The sequence below is a fragment of the Corvus hawaiiensis genome, chromosome Z (genome assembly GCF_020740725.1).
Source record: "Corvus hawaiiensis isolate bCorHaw1 chromosome Z, bCorHaw1.pri.cur, whole genome shotgun sequence".
In the NCBI taxonomy this organism is placed as follows: Eukaryota; Metazoa; Chordata; class Aves; order Passeriformes; family Corvidae; genus Corvus; species Corvus hawaiiensis.
In genome coordinates, this window is record NC_063255.1 from 79,643,090 (window position 1) to 79,657,913 (window position 14,824).

General features: G+C 47.1%; 1 protein-coding gene across 5 annotated transcripts in view; it reads left to right on the forward strand.

The window, feature by feature from the left end:
- The window catches only part of PAX5 (paired box 5), a 138,871-nt gene that overhangs the window by 85,467 nt on the left and 38,580 nt on the right, over positions 1-14,824 (forward strand). The gene's annotated exons all lie outside the window — the stretch shown is intronic.

The window sequence follows — 14,824 nt, forward strand, 5'->3', positions numbered from 1 at the left end:
AGGAATATCACTTGTGGAAATCCCACAAGAATCAGCAGGGATGGGGACTGCCTGTGCTGCCACAGACTTGACACCTGGCTTGGGATTTTCATACATATGTGGCTCAAAAGTAAATTCAGTAAAAAGAGTGAAAGGAGTGTTGGGGTCCCTCTGGAGTTTTCCATCTTTTCATTGTACATTCGTTGCAACAATCTGAAATCCTTGAGCTCAGCCCTGTGATGACATTATACCTTTTTTGGGCACTAACTTCTGAAAAAGACTCCCTTCCCCAGCTGGCTTCGTCTCTGGCAGTTGTAAGTCCAGACCTTGTGGCCTCCCCAGATGTGAGCATCCTCCTGGGGGAAGGATGGTCCTGGACCACTGGGGCTTAAGTATTGCAAGAGTATGTAGGGTGTAGAAGAGTGTGGTGGAGAGGCAGCAGGTGCTGCTACAGCTGCACTAATTGCAAAGTCCATACGAGGTGGGGTGATGCTGGGGGCTGTGGATGAGACTCTCTTTGTTAGCAAATCAGGTATTTGTTGCTAAACAGAGGCCTTGTTTTTCTCCTTCTGTCCTTGTTAATATCATTATAACCATGGAATATGGACATAAGCTACCCCCGGGCATTGTTGTTGCCTTGAACAGGTCCGGTAGCTGTTCACACTGGAGGATAACTGTCCTGTGTTGCCTGACTTGCGTGTGCTAGCCAGTAAAGGCAGTCCCAAATACCCATGATAATGCAGAGACAGCCAAGCTGTCTGGGATATGCACTGAATTAGGGCAAACTATGAACCAATCTTGCCGAGCCAGGGCTTTGCCCAGTCTAGCCCAAGTGACAGAGCTGCATCTGGTCCCCGAGTTCTCTGGAGAGCATTGCCCATCTCTCCCTGGGGGGCTGTGCTGGGGATGGTCATCACAGGAACAAGGCAACGCTGGCAATAACAGGGACACATGGGATGTACATCACACGTGTTGCACAAATGCAGGGTTGCAGATCATACTTCTGCTATGTGTGTCTTTGCCTGCAGCTGCTGAGGCCACACCAGGAGGTGCTCCACGGATCCCCATGTCCTGCCTCAGAGCATCCCCATGGCTTTGTCCTAGAGTGACCAGTGTTCATTCTGCTGTCAGATGTTTGACCAACAGAGGTACAGGCAGCTACTGTGACCTCCCACTGTGAGGATGCACAAGGCTGCAGAAGTCACATTGGATCTTTTGGGGACATGCAGAGGTGGAATCATCACCACATGGCCAGCTGCACCTTATCTATTGTATAAGGGTTCATGGCTGTTCAACGGGCTTGGGGAAGCACTGTTGCATCCTCACTGCTCAGGAGACAGATTTTATCCATACTCTTATGGGCTCTTCACTACCTTCAAGTCTTGATATCAGCTCAAGTTTTAATGAGACATGATGTTAAGTTCTTAAGAGGAGGATATCATTGGGCCCTAATGTGACATGCATAAAGCAGCTCTGTGGTGCTCTGTGTGATACTGCCTCCCCACCCTGACCAGCATGTGGTGGACAGGAGTGCCTGTCTCCTGTGCTTGGCCTCTTGGAGAGATGGAAAGCCATTGCTCCTTTACATTGTGTCAGTCAAGGGTTTGTAGACAGTAGAGTTACTTCTATGCTTTCCTCTGCAAGGCACTGCCTGCAGACCCTCAGCAAAATGCTCCCTTTCTGTAGCGGCTGCTCCAAGGTCTTCTGGCTGCAGCTGACCTCTGGTGCAGCAGGGGAGGTCCCTCCTGCTGGTTGGATACATAACGAACTTGCAGTCCTCATGGAGGGGAAGGCACTGTCATGGTTGTGGACATGGTGCTCCACCACTGCTAGCCACTGCCAGCCACTGCCATCACCTTCATTCCTCTGTTCCCAATACATGGCATGAAGAGCTTGTAGGCAGCAGGGATCAGCAGTGGCACCACAGATCTGGAGAGAAGAGGGTAGTGAGTGTGACATTTGGCTATCCCTCTGGTGCACTGTCCCAGCGGACCCAGGGTGGTAGGGACCTTAAGGTGGTAGGGACACCCATCAACTCTGCTCAGCATCACATATGCCTTACAGAGAACAGAGCAGCTCTGCCCCCATCATCAGAAGTGCTGTTCTGAATGTACTCCTTTCTCTGACCTTTGTAATTATTCCTGTCCAATCTTTCTTCATGTTTTCTTTTAATTATTTCCCCCTTTCTTCTGTCCCTCTCTTTTTTTCCACCTAAAATCCAGCACTCCTCTCTGGTGTGTTAAGAATGTGAGTGAAATTGAAGGCTGGAACATCTCAAGTCTTTATGATGATGAATGACTTTCACTGCCAAACCTTTTATTGTCTGTGACTTGGAAAGAAGGGAAGCTAATTTATTGTGGCCAACTGTCATACCACTTAATACAGTTATAAATCCTGACACCATGATGGCCACTGTTGGCAAGGGACCCCGTCTGGGCACTCTCCTGCCCTGCTTTTGTCCACAGTCACTGTCTTCAGCTGAGGAGCAGGCAGGAGAAAATGTGAGCTGGGGAGGTCCCAGCTGAAGGGTAATGGTTGAGGATCAAGCAAGCCCCAAGTGTCTCAGCCAGACCCAGTCAGGCTGCACAGCCCCCAGCTCTTGGGATGGGTGGAGATGATCCATGGCCCTGGGCATCACTGCAGCATCCCCCATCCTGGTGCTGGCGCTCATGGGTTACTTCAGTCCTGCTTGAGTGTGGCAGAAGGGGAATATCACACTGTGGCTTGGAGCAAGATCCCTTTCCACAATCCCTTCTGTTCTCTGGTCTGAACTCACTGGAGGATGCTTCCCGTAAAGTAATCCATACATTTGTTATTTTCTGAACTACATGGTGCATCAGCTGAGGTACATATCTTACTATGTTATGAGATGCTATCTACCCACTAGAAGTCTCAGAAAGAGGTGGTACTTGGAAATATGAATTTGGTCCTGCTGCTTGATGGGACAGATGAAAAATGCAATTTTGTCTCAAAGTGATTTCAAAGGAGATGTTTCAGGTTCCTTCAGCTAAAGAGAATAAAACATTTCAAACTTGACAACTGAGAATATTTGATGGAAAATACTGAAACCCCAGGGTGTCAACATTTCCATAGCTTCACTATTTCCATCACAGAGTCTGGGTAAAGTGCCTGATTTCAACTTTTCATCTTATTCCAGGATAAAAAAAGCATTACTGAAATACAAGAAAAATAGCATATAGGTTGTTGATTTTGACTTTGTTGAACCCTAATTAAGATGTAAAAATCAAGGGTGTAAATATTTCTTTTGTGAGGAGTAGAAAACCGCTCATGACATTAGCAATGATGCTTAGATTGGAAATGCCTCCATCTCAGATAAATTCCAGATGCAGATCATAAATATTGATCCTTGTGAGATGAAAAATTTCAGCACGGGTTTAATGTTGCTGCTAAACAGACCGGTGGAAGCTGTTGGATTTTCTTTTCCTCTGTGCTTATGTAGCAAGCTGAATAACCAGTTGTCAGTATACTCATGTCTTCCTGTTTCTGGATGCACTGGCAGGTTTCTGGGTTGTGTTCACCCATGTCAGTGTTGACAGGGCTCTCCTGCGTGGGTGGGTGTCTGTCTGCATGCGAGCAGGTAGCATACTGAAGCCGTGGGTCGCCTGGCATCTGGCTGAGTATTGGCAGCCCCTAGCATAGCAGTACTGCACTGAGCCTGGCTGGACATGCCATGGCCCTGAGTAGTGACGTGATCTGCCGAAGCATTGTAAGTCGTTGGGTGCTGGTGAGAGGTGCAAAGGTCTGGCTTGGGACCAAAGGGATTCCCGCAGAGGCAGGTTTGCATGGTGCCTGGGCTTGTCTTCCTGCTCTTGCTGCTCCCAAAAGCCCTCTGTATGTCACTGCCATCCTTTGCAAGATACCTGGAAATACATGTTCTCCCCTCTTGCCTGGTTTCTTGGCTTGATCAGCTTACCTGCTTTCCCACACACGGCTAGGGGTCACGAAGCTGGCGATCGTCTTATCCCACCCCACCAGGACATGGCAGCGACTTGGGGCTTGGCAGCCTGAAGGCTTGCCCTGGATTCTAGTACCCTTCCCAGGCCACCCTGTGTAGTTCTCAGACCTGGGGGCAGTGTCACCCCAGCTGCCAGGCTGGGAGGAGGAGGTGGGCTGCCCTGCCCCTCCTGATATGCTATGCTATGCTATGCTATGCTATGCTATGCTATGCTATGCTATGCTATGATCATATATCATATCACAGTCATACAGATCCTCTGGAGCAACATCTGAACCAGCAGGGTCTTTTCCTGCAGTTCATGTCACATCACAGCATACCCCAGGTAGTGGCAGCCCCACTCATGGTGGTTGGGGTATCAGGTCATCAGCACTCTCAGATGCCCTTCATGAAGTGGCCTTGGTGGCAGATGGTGGTTCAGAGGCCATCTCTGTGCTTTTCCTCACACACTTCCTCAATGCCTGGGAAGGTCCCAGAGGTGACTGCACGGACTGGTATGGGCCTTCTGAGTTGTCTATGGACAGCAAGGTCTATTGGCCAGGTCTACAGAATGAATCCTGAAGATCAGAGCCCTGCTTAAGGATGCTCTCCTTTGGGAGAAGCATCTGTGTTCCCAGGGCAGCTACCAGCCTGAGCCAAGGCTGTGGATCCCAGGAATGTGCAGGACCATTCCTTAGGGCTGGTGTGTCCCTTTTCATAACTGTTAAATGTCTGTTAAATGGGCTGAATATGTGGGGTTGGAAACAGTCTGGATTTCCATTTCTTGATGAAGCAAAGTTTAGAGGCCAGCCACCTCTCCCTATTCATATCCATTAGTTTTTGGGAGCATCCATGCCACCACAGTAAAATGCTAACAATGCTACTTTTCATACTACAGCTCCTACTGCTTGGTTTTTTCCTTGTAGCTCCAAGGCGTTGTTTGGAGTCCTGTTACAGTGAGAGGGGTTTGTAGTTCTTCACAAACTGATGGTAGTTTCCTTCTAGTCTTCTTGATTGCAAAGAGAAGCTAGAAAACACCTTCTGGGCATTTGCAAAAATCCAAACAGCGGAAAAGAAGAAAAGGGAAAATGTTTTATTTAAACATCTCTTGATAACTCAGTCTCCCTCATGATTTTTGTGGGGTGTTTAGCCTCTAGCTGTGCATTTACAGGAACAGGGATCCTCCAGACCACAAACTTTTCAGCTGCTGATCCTCTTGGTCATCCTACATCTTTCCAGCAGCACAGTGATTACTGTGGAGACAGTCTCACCAAGCCTGCTGTGCTGCTCTTATTAGAAGTATTGCTGTGCTGCAGAAGGAAAACAACAATAAAGGGAATATGTTGCTTCTGCATGCGTTAAGAGCACTGATCAAACCACATGAGATCCCATTTCAGACATAATGTGCATTGGAGGGCAAAATTAGATTGAGGAGTAAATGGAGCCTAAAATTTCCATAGCTTTATTCGTCAGAAAGCTGTTTCATTGCGTGGTTTAATTCTCCTATTTCTTTCATTCATTGCATGTAGCGTGCTGGCTAGAGTATATTTTAGAAATAATGCGATGAAAAAACCCCATCTTTAATTTGGCAGTGGTTGTGAGGTGTGTAAGACTATTCAGACCTAAGATGTGAAGTGATAGGAAATGCAAAAGCATGTTACTCAACAGCAGAAAACCAGCCAAACTAGCACTTTCTACATTTTAGCAGGAAGAGGTGTTTTGTTTTGGAATTGTTATTTTATATTTTGGCTTTTGATATTGGTTTCTTTTGCATTTATTTAGTTCTGAACACTTTAAAGTTGGTTTTATTATTTCTATTTGAAAGTTTTATTTAATTGCTGCTTGTGAGTTACACTGCATGATGAATGGCACTTGACCAAAAAATAACATTGTCTAGGCTAAGATCTGCCATGAAGGTAAGCCCATTATTTTTACGTGAGATTTCTTTTGTCTCCTCTTTAAACATGTCAGTTTGACAGGAGGGGGCTAACTGATCTCTCAGATAGGTAGACACATGGGGTTTTTTGCCTTTGTAGGCAACACTTGATGTCATTTCCAAACTAATGCAAATTGCTGAGGAGAGCATTTGGTGTGCAATGAATCCCTTTTGAAACATTGAGAACTGCAGATTAGTATAGTTGGCACCAGTGGTATGACCAGAACAGGAGGACAAGCCCATGTGTGTCTCCCTCCTGTGCACCCCTTTGTGTATCCATGCTTCCAGTCTGCATTCCCTGCTCCATTTCTTTTCCAGGACCTCTGGAAGCTCCTTTATGGTTCACTTATGCTACTTTAGCAGTTCCCACATGTTAATTGTCTGCAATTTTGCCTCTTCCAGCCTTGCATAGTGAACCATGGAAACAAGAAGGGGGAGAAGAGCCAGTTTCAGACAGTTTTCCAGTGAAAGTTGGACAGACCTGAAACCCAGTTGAATACCTCCATCAGTTTCAGTGTTATATAACCAGAGTCTCATCTTTGAGATCTTAACCACCAGAAGATCCCATCCTGCCAGGGCCAGAATGAGCTGCCTTCCCCTGCTCCTGAAACTTAGTATCTAAGGAGGTGCTTCTCCTCCACGCTGGTGGAGGAACTGACCCTTGGACCAGGAGCCACTGGAGGTTTATCCAAGCTTGGGCTGTTGGGTCCTTGTGCCCCTGTAGCCCTTTCTGTGGGTCCCTGCTGAGCACATGCAGAGTCCATCCTCCCTTTTGGCTGTGGAAGGACCCTGCAGATCCAACAGCTGTGAAAATATTTGAGATTTTTACTTTGTTCAGGTCTATTTAATATTAAAAAGAAACCAACAAAATCAAACCCACGACAAATAAACAAACTAAATACCTCCTTTAAAAACTCCAGATCTGAAGAAAGTTTAGCAACAGAAAGTACTAAATAAGGTAAAACCAGCCCAGAGCAGTGTGCACTTCTTGGTTTTATTTGGGACACTTTTTGTATCTGTCCTTAGTATCTTAAATTTTACATAGCAAAATTATTCTAAACTTGAAAATGAGATTTAACCTTTTTTTTAAAAAGGAAAATCAAATGTTCTAGCATCTTCAGACCTTTTTCCATACACACCCATTAACTTACTGGAGTTAAAATGCCCTAATGAACAGCTCTCTGCTTGCATAAACTCCAGGTTTACACAGTTCAGGTTTGCGGCATTTCTGTCTCTTAGGGTCAAGGCTTCATTATGAAAGATCTTGGCTGGCACTGGCACAAAGGCAAACATGTCATGATGTCTGTGGTCTGCCACCTCCTTCTCACTGTGTGTCTGTTTGTCCCCTCCTTTGGGAGGGACTGTGCAGGGACAGGTACCTGTGTGGGATTGGGAGGCTGTGCCAGGCAGACCCAGCCTCCCCCAAAGAACCCCTTCTGCGGGGTGCCACTGCCGCTGCTGCAGGATGCCCCATGCTGCTTGCAACCTGCTGCTCCTCTGCTGTTCTCCAGGCAGGTGTGGGAGGGGAAGTATCCCGCAAAAGGGATTCAATGGATCCAGACCACTACATGTCCTCCCACAAGATCTCATCATCCTCGCACTCACCTCCATCTGCCCTCCCTTCCTCTTGGTGTCCCCTTGATAGATGAAATGTCATAGATGAAGTTGTGGTGGTGTGCTCATGTAATGTGGTAGGATTGTCTCCATTGTTCTGCCATGCATCCCCACACTTCCCCACATCCCTCCACGCACGGAGCTGTGAGCACCTGAGACCCAGGCCATGCCTTGCCTTGCCCCAACCACTGGTGGGCCTGCTAGCCCCACACTGGGCTCAGTGAGAGACCTTGAAAGGCCTGAAGATGTCAGTTATCATGAGCCAGGGAAAGGCTAAATTATGCTGATGCATTTTAGTGTGTGGCTAGTTGTTGGCCTACAAGAATTAGGGTAGGGGTGAGTTCTTGAAAAGATGTTGTCTGCCTGGGGTATTTTTCCCTATTCTCCACACAGATGTCCCCACCAATACATTGTGAGTGTGTGCGTTGAATGAAGGGGTCAACCCATGGAATTCTAACCTTGCATGTGTTACAGGAGGGACAAGAGAACCGGGAGGACTTTGAAGATCAAGGTGGATGATGGTGCAGCTCAGCTCAGATCTGCAGGCAAAACTTTCTCATCCTAGCAACCCTAAAAATATGTGACAAGCTGGAATATTGAGTTTTTTTATAGAGTGCAAGAGCTCTGTGGCTGCACAGAAGAAGGGACAGGACTTTTATGCAGCAGCACAAGAAATACTGTCCAGAGGAGATGGGACTGAGGGCAGAGCACTCTGTAGCTCCAGGGCTCTTTCTTAGGAATCATGGGGAAAACATACTGGGTATTCATCTGTACTTCCTCACTGCATTGTTGCTCTGACAGAAAGCACCGTTCTTCCTTCTTTTCTCTTTTACCTGCCCTGACTCTCTTTTAAAAGTGTAATTGGGTCAATGGAAAGAGTAGCAGAGATACCTACTATGAAAGGCAGCTTTGGACTCCTCTAGACATCTGCTGCTGCTTTGCAGATGACGATAAAAACAGACCCACATCTGCAGCCCCTGTTTCAGTGCAGTGTGCTTAATCTGAATTTTATAGCTCTGATAGCAGATTACAGTGCCACTGTCATGAGCCCTTGCAGCCCCAGTCACAGTGGACACTGTGCATTTCAATACCTCCTCCACTAATCTTTCCCCCACTGCTCCCATTCCCTGGCTGCTAATTTCACGCAGGCACTTAAACATGATGGATAATTGTGTTCTGCTTATCAATGTTTAATTTAAGGGCTGTTCCATCTGACCTGAATGCCCTCTGCAAGAGCTGTGCCTCATTATTGATTTCATGGTCATACCTGTGACATTACCTGCTTTGTAGGAAGTAGACTTTGACATTCCTGTGAGGCTTTGGCAGCCAGAGCTAATTGTCAGAAGAATAATCGAGTCAGCAAAATCATTACAGGTGATCTGTATGTTACCACTGTTTTATCTGCCTCTAATTAGGTGCAGGAGAGGTAACTCATCACAGTAAGCACACCGCACTGGTTTGATGTCCACAAATAAAGCAAGATGAGCACAGGAGGGGAGTTATTCATTAACAGCAGCAATTCAGTGTGTTGGAGTCCTGTGCTGGTGACGTCTTCTTTCCCAGTGGAAGGGCATGAAATGCCATACTGCAGGTACCCACGGGATACAGAGTCTGAGCCACTTTTGGGCAGGACTGAATGTTGGGGCATGTGCTCAGTGGCTTTGGACCCAAGGCAGTAATGATTTAGCTGCTACTGTGGAGCAGTATTTTGTATGTGATAGAACCAGATAGCTTTTTTAGGACATGTCTCTTGTTTGGGTACTCCACTGCCCTATGCTGCTGCCATGGGCACACCCTGGGTGATACGCACATGTCCCCAGGTGGCAAAGGGAGCAAGAGCCAATTGATGGAACTCTTCAGGTCCTTTTTCTGATAACACAGTTGTGCATTTGACCAAAATATTTTCTTTGGGATAAGAGTTGAAACAACCAGCTTAGCATGATCAAGTTCTTCACTGGGCAGAAGAAAAAGAGCTTTTGTAAGTGGGAACCGGATTTTTCAGAATAAAAGTCAGTGCTGGTAACCAATTTAACTGAAATAGGCTAGAAATTTGGGCTTGCTGCTCAGAGATGAAGTGGCTGCCAGAAAGCATCTCTGCCAATTACTTTTTTTTTGCAGTGTTAAGCAATGGCATTGCTTCCTGTAAAGCACCACAGCTTCTTCATAGCTGGGGTAGCAAGTGCCTGGCATGGCAGGACAGCTGCAAAAGCCCACCAAAGAGAGAGCAACATGTGCAGGCTCCTAGGGCCAGCAGTCTTCTGGGGTCCTGGCAGCATAACAGTATCAGTCCAGGTCCCTTCCTCTGCCACTGACATTTGCAGGCACCTCATGAAGGAGGTGCCATGTGACAGGACCAGGAACACAACCACAGAGGGGGTGCCATCCTCCTCCCATCGCAATATGGAGTCTTAGAGACTATGCAAGGTTGTTTTGAAGACAGCACAGTCTAAAGCCAAGTTCTTTCATCTGGGAGGCCTTTTGGAAGTGGTTTATTAATTCTGCTGGTGCCCTGCTGCAGCTGCTACGTGGCATCCCTGCATGAAACCAGCATAAGGATTCCTTGCATGCAGAGGCTGCTGGGTAGAACCCCAGTCTGAATGCAATGGCACTGCCCAGCTCATTGCACAACTCTATGGGCTGGTATGGCAGCATCTTTTCATCTCCACTTTGCCAAGTGCAAACCTGCATTTTTAAAAATTGTTTTCTGTAAAGACCTGAAGAGTCAGGTGAGGCAGCAGGCTCTGTGTGTATCTGGGGGGAGGGCTCTGGTCTGTGCTGGTGGACAGGTCTGTGGGGGATCTGGTTTGGGCAGGAATGGAGAGGGTGTTGATGCCTGAGGTAGAGCCTAGGGCAGTGCTGGTCTCTGCTGGGTGGAGCAGTATGTGTGGGTGGTACTTTGTGTAATTGCAGACAGGGGTGTGTGCTACCTTGGGTGGCCATTTTAGATGGGCTGATGTCTTGTAGTGATAACTGCAAGGAGAGTGGGAATGCAGAAGGATTCACTGGCACCGCCAGACTGGCTTTCCCAATAATGCTGACCTATTGGTTTTGAACCTCTGACTCTGAAGAGGTGGCATTACCCCATTAACCCAGAGTACTGCCTCATTCTTGACCATGCTCCTGAGCCAGTGGCAATCACACATCTGCTGTGAGCATGGGGCGGGGGGCAAAGGCCCGGCTTCCCTCGCTGCAGACCATGGTGCATCTCAGAGAGGAAAATCACCAGCCCTGCTGATGGTTCTGAGACAGTGGCAAAGGGGCTCTGTGAGCCCCCTTCCACCACCTGAACCCCCTACATTTTCTGATGTATATCCTTTGCTGTAATTAATTACGTGTCCAGTGGGCTCATTTCTTTCATACTGTTACTGACAATCTGTTAGATAAAGGGAAAAAATGTGTTGGTGCCCTGTGGTATTGAAAGTGAAGGGTTTTCACACTGTCAGGGTAATGAATTCTGTACGGGTTTGAAGCACCTGAGCTTGGGGGAGTCCTTGTGTCATGTGTCTGGGAGTGACAACCCCCAGTGGTTAATTACTGCCATGGATGAGAGCTGAGCTGATAGCCAAATGAGATAATTTCATTAGTAGTTAAATTTGAAGTTAATTGGATTCACGTTTACACACAGTAGTCTACAAAGACACACTTGGAAATGCTCTTTGCCGCTTTTTGATTTTTTTTAAAAAAAAGGTAGGTGAACTGAGGAATGGTTCTAAACTGCTTCCTCTTTTTTTTTTCACCATGGTTTGGAGACAGGAGAGTCCTTTGCTGCCACAGGCTGCTCTCTGCCCCAGCCATTTTGTCCTGCAGCGGGGACATTTGCTGATGCCCAAGCTCTGCTTGCCTCATCTGTGCAGAGATTGCTGCTAAGCTCTCCTGTAGCTGGTGGCAGAATTTGTTTTACGGAAGAATATTACTTATTTACTTTTTTTTTTTGCAAAATGATAATTTGCTTTCATCGTGAGTGTTGCCAGCTCCTGGTGAGTGGAGGGATGGGCATTTATTGACTGTCATCTGCATGCAGAGCCTTTGACATGTACAGGGGCATCTGTAGCAGAGGTGTTTGCTCCACTCCCCACAATGACAACACTGGTGCTCCCCCTAAGACATTTTCCCTCTGGAAATCAGATGAGTGATGGCTGAGCGTTGCCTTGCAGGAACCTGAAGAAGCCTGGTGAAGCAGTCTGGAGGAGGTGATAGGGTGAAGAAGATGGCAGGGTCCAGGCTGAATGGGCACTAGAGCTGCTGTGTGCGCCTTCTACCATGGAGGTGTGCCAGTTTCAGGTCAGCAGATATCACTGAAAGTACCGATGCTGCTGGGGCTATCAGCCTCTCCATGGGGAGGCCACTGTAGGCAAGACTCAGAAAGATATTTTGGTACTTGGACCTTAAAACTGTTGGCAGAGGTTGTAGGAAAGAGATTGTTGGTTACCTTGGAAAATCCTGCTAGGCTCTGCTTTAGCTGAGCTTCTCTGTAGGTTGCAGCTGGCAGCTGAGCTGCTCTATCTTGCACAATACCAGCCCAGCAAGGCAAGGAGGCAGCTCTGCCCACAGTTGCTTCTTTCCCATCTCTAACTTTAGGTGTCTAAAATAACCTTCCAAAAGTACAGGACAGAGACGTTCAGGAAAAATATGTCTTGAAGGACTTTGGTCCCTATGTCTGTGTCACCCACTGCTAAAATGTAGATGTTAGTTTCCTCTTGAGTGCATTGCCTGTATGACTAAGGCAGCAACACCCTGGAGCAGAGGCTGCTTTTCAGCCTCTCTTTGTACCAGGTGGGTAAGTGTTTTTCTCTTAAATCAATTCTTTTAGTGCAATTGAAGCTTGCCAGCATGGGGGGGAAATCTCATAGAGAATGGGATGCTCTAGTCTTTCTTTTTTTGTTGAAAGCACAGTGGATGTAATTGAGAGGATGAGGTGGGATTGCAGCACTTGCAGCTATGCCCTTGGTCACCTTTGGCCAGCCCCCTCAGCCTCCTCTCAGGCCCTGCCTGAGACTTAGCTGTGGGGACCCTACTAGGAAGACTTGTTGACAGATGATAGAACATTTCATTTGGAAATGGGATGTAATGGAAACCAGCCCAAACCTGTGCAATAGATCATGGGTGATGTTTTCTTAATTCACTGAGGAGCAGAGATCATACTCGTCATACTGTCCTTAGCGGTGGTTACATTGCTCAGTGGCCTTGACAATAATCCTAATCATTCTGGGTGTGTCAGTGGCTTTGGAGAAAGTGAAAAATTTGTACTATTTCAAAATCCACAAGAAAATGTCAAGGTTTTTGTAATAGCTATGGAAAGTGAGGAGTGGGGAGTAGTCAGTGTGGGGCAGTTTGGGAGGGGGAGCTTGCCCACAGATCAAGGCACCTTTGGGACATGATGTGTTGTGCCGTTCTGTGGTGACACCTTACAACCAAGGAAGAGAAGAGTCCTGGTTTCCCTCCTGGGTCTCTAGAGGGCTCCTAGATGGCAGTAGTCAGGCTGTGAAATGTTCGTCTGCATTAGGGACAGCCCTTAGCTGAGTCCCTGCCAGCACTGGGGGTGAATTTAGCCTCTGTGACTGACTTTATGTAGACCACAGATACTTTTGTATTCTCCAGACTGTAGAGATGACATAATCAGTGTTTAATTTTGTGTGGGAGAGAAGGAAGCAGGGCAGTGATGAGGGGAGAACATTTTAATCTAAAATAACCATTTTCTGCCTGCACTGAATAATTAGAATTCATTATGCCCTTCCATAAGGGATGTGACTTCTCCCTAGAACTGGAGAGCAAATTAATCAATTGTTTTGAACCTTAAATTCTTTTAGGATGTGAATGCACCATAAATATTCTCTAGGAAGGGCCTGAGAGGAGCAGTTTGCATCCTGATTTGCAGATACTGAGTGCTGAAGAAAGTGGGGCATGTGCTAAGAGATCACTGCAGTGATGCTAGAGTTTTGGCATGTACCCCTTTATCTGAGGGTAGGGGGAGGCAGCCTTTGTGGCCATGACCCAGAGATTGTGAGCCACAATTTGCAATAACTTATGTACCTGTCTCTTGTCTCATAAGAGGAAGTCTCATTTCTTTAAAGATATTGAAAAAAGGAAGATTTTAAACTTTTATTTTTAGATCAGTTAAAAATGAAATTGGGGCTCCAAATCTTTATCAAGCAAAAAAAATTTTAAACAAATGGTTTTGGCTTTTGGACAAATGTTCACTTTCAATCTCCAAGCTCTAGACACCTGAAAAAAGTTCAGTCTTAAAACAATTGCGTACAGAAAACATTGTGAAAAAAACAGAATCTGTGCATTTTTTGTCAGTGGTGCTAAAATCAACGAAGTCACATAACTTTTGCTGATCCAACATGCTACTTTTTAAGGAAGGATCCTGATTTTTGCTAATGAGCTGTCTTGGGCCAACAGGATCTTGGAGCTGACTGGAGCCAGAATTGTTCCTGTACTGTAGAGATTGGAAGAGCAGAAGCTTATTCTTTGGGCCGGGTGCTCCATGCAGCCCAGAGTCCCTTCCTCTTAACTGAGGTGCACACTCAGCTTTTCAGAGCAAAGCTCTCACGCAGGGCCACTGCCTCTGAGCTATGGTTTGGATCTGATGGACCCCTCATTTCTCCCTGGCCTTGGAGGAGCCACTTGGCAGGCTGGCAGAGGTGCTGGCAGAGCCAGGGATGTGGGTCGAAGGGGCAGATCCACGAACTAAGGTAGTGCCTGAGTAGTGTGTGTGATGCTGTCACAGGGAGGGGATTGCAGTGCCTACATCCATCCAGCTGCTGACCCAGCCATGGTGTTGCAGGGTCAATGCTACCAGGCACCTGTGTGTGTCTTCAAAGCAACTTCTCCTTGGCTAGGTGTTCTGCCCAAGGATGCCATGGGAGCCCAGAAGACCATGAGTGGGCTCCAGGATTTCCTCTGGGGTGAGGGATGGATCCTGCCTGATGAGATCACAGGAGCACCCTTTCCTTCTGGAGGATCTCTTGTAGCCACAGCTGACAGTGGTTTACCCAAAATCCCACTGTGGCAACCTGAAGGGACAGTGACTATCCCAGAACTTCCACATGGGAGCAGGGTCCAGGCATGACTGAGGAAACACTTCTGTGGCACTGTGTGAGCCATTACTATCTGACCTCCTGTCTTTACACTGCCAGCAGAAATGTCCTCGAAGGTGATAGGAGCTGTGCCTGGGAGAGAGTGAAGGAAGAGAAGGTATCCCACACCCCTGGTCCAGGGGCAGAGGGAAATGGAGGATTTCCCATTGCCTGCTTTTGTGGGGTTATTTTCCTGGAAGTCCTATGGGTACTTGAATAAAACCCATGTTTCTGTGGCCTAAGGAAAGAGCAGTGCATCAG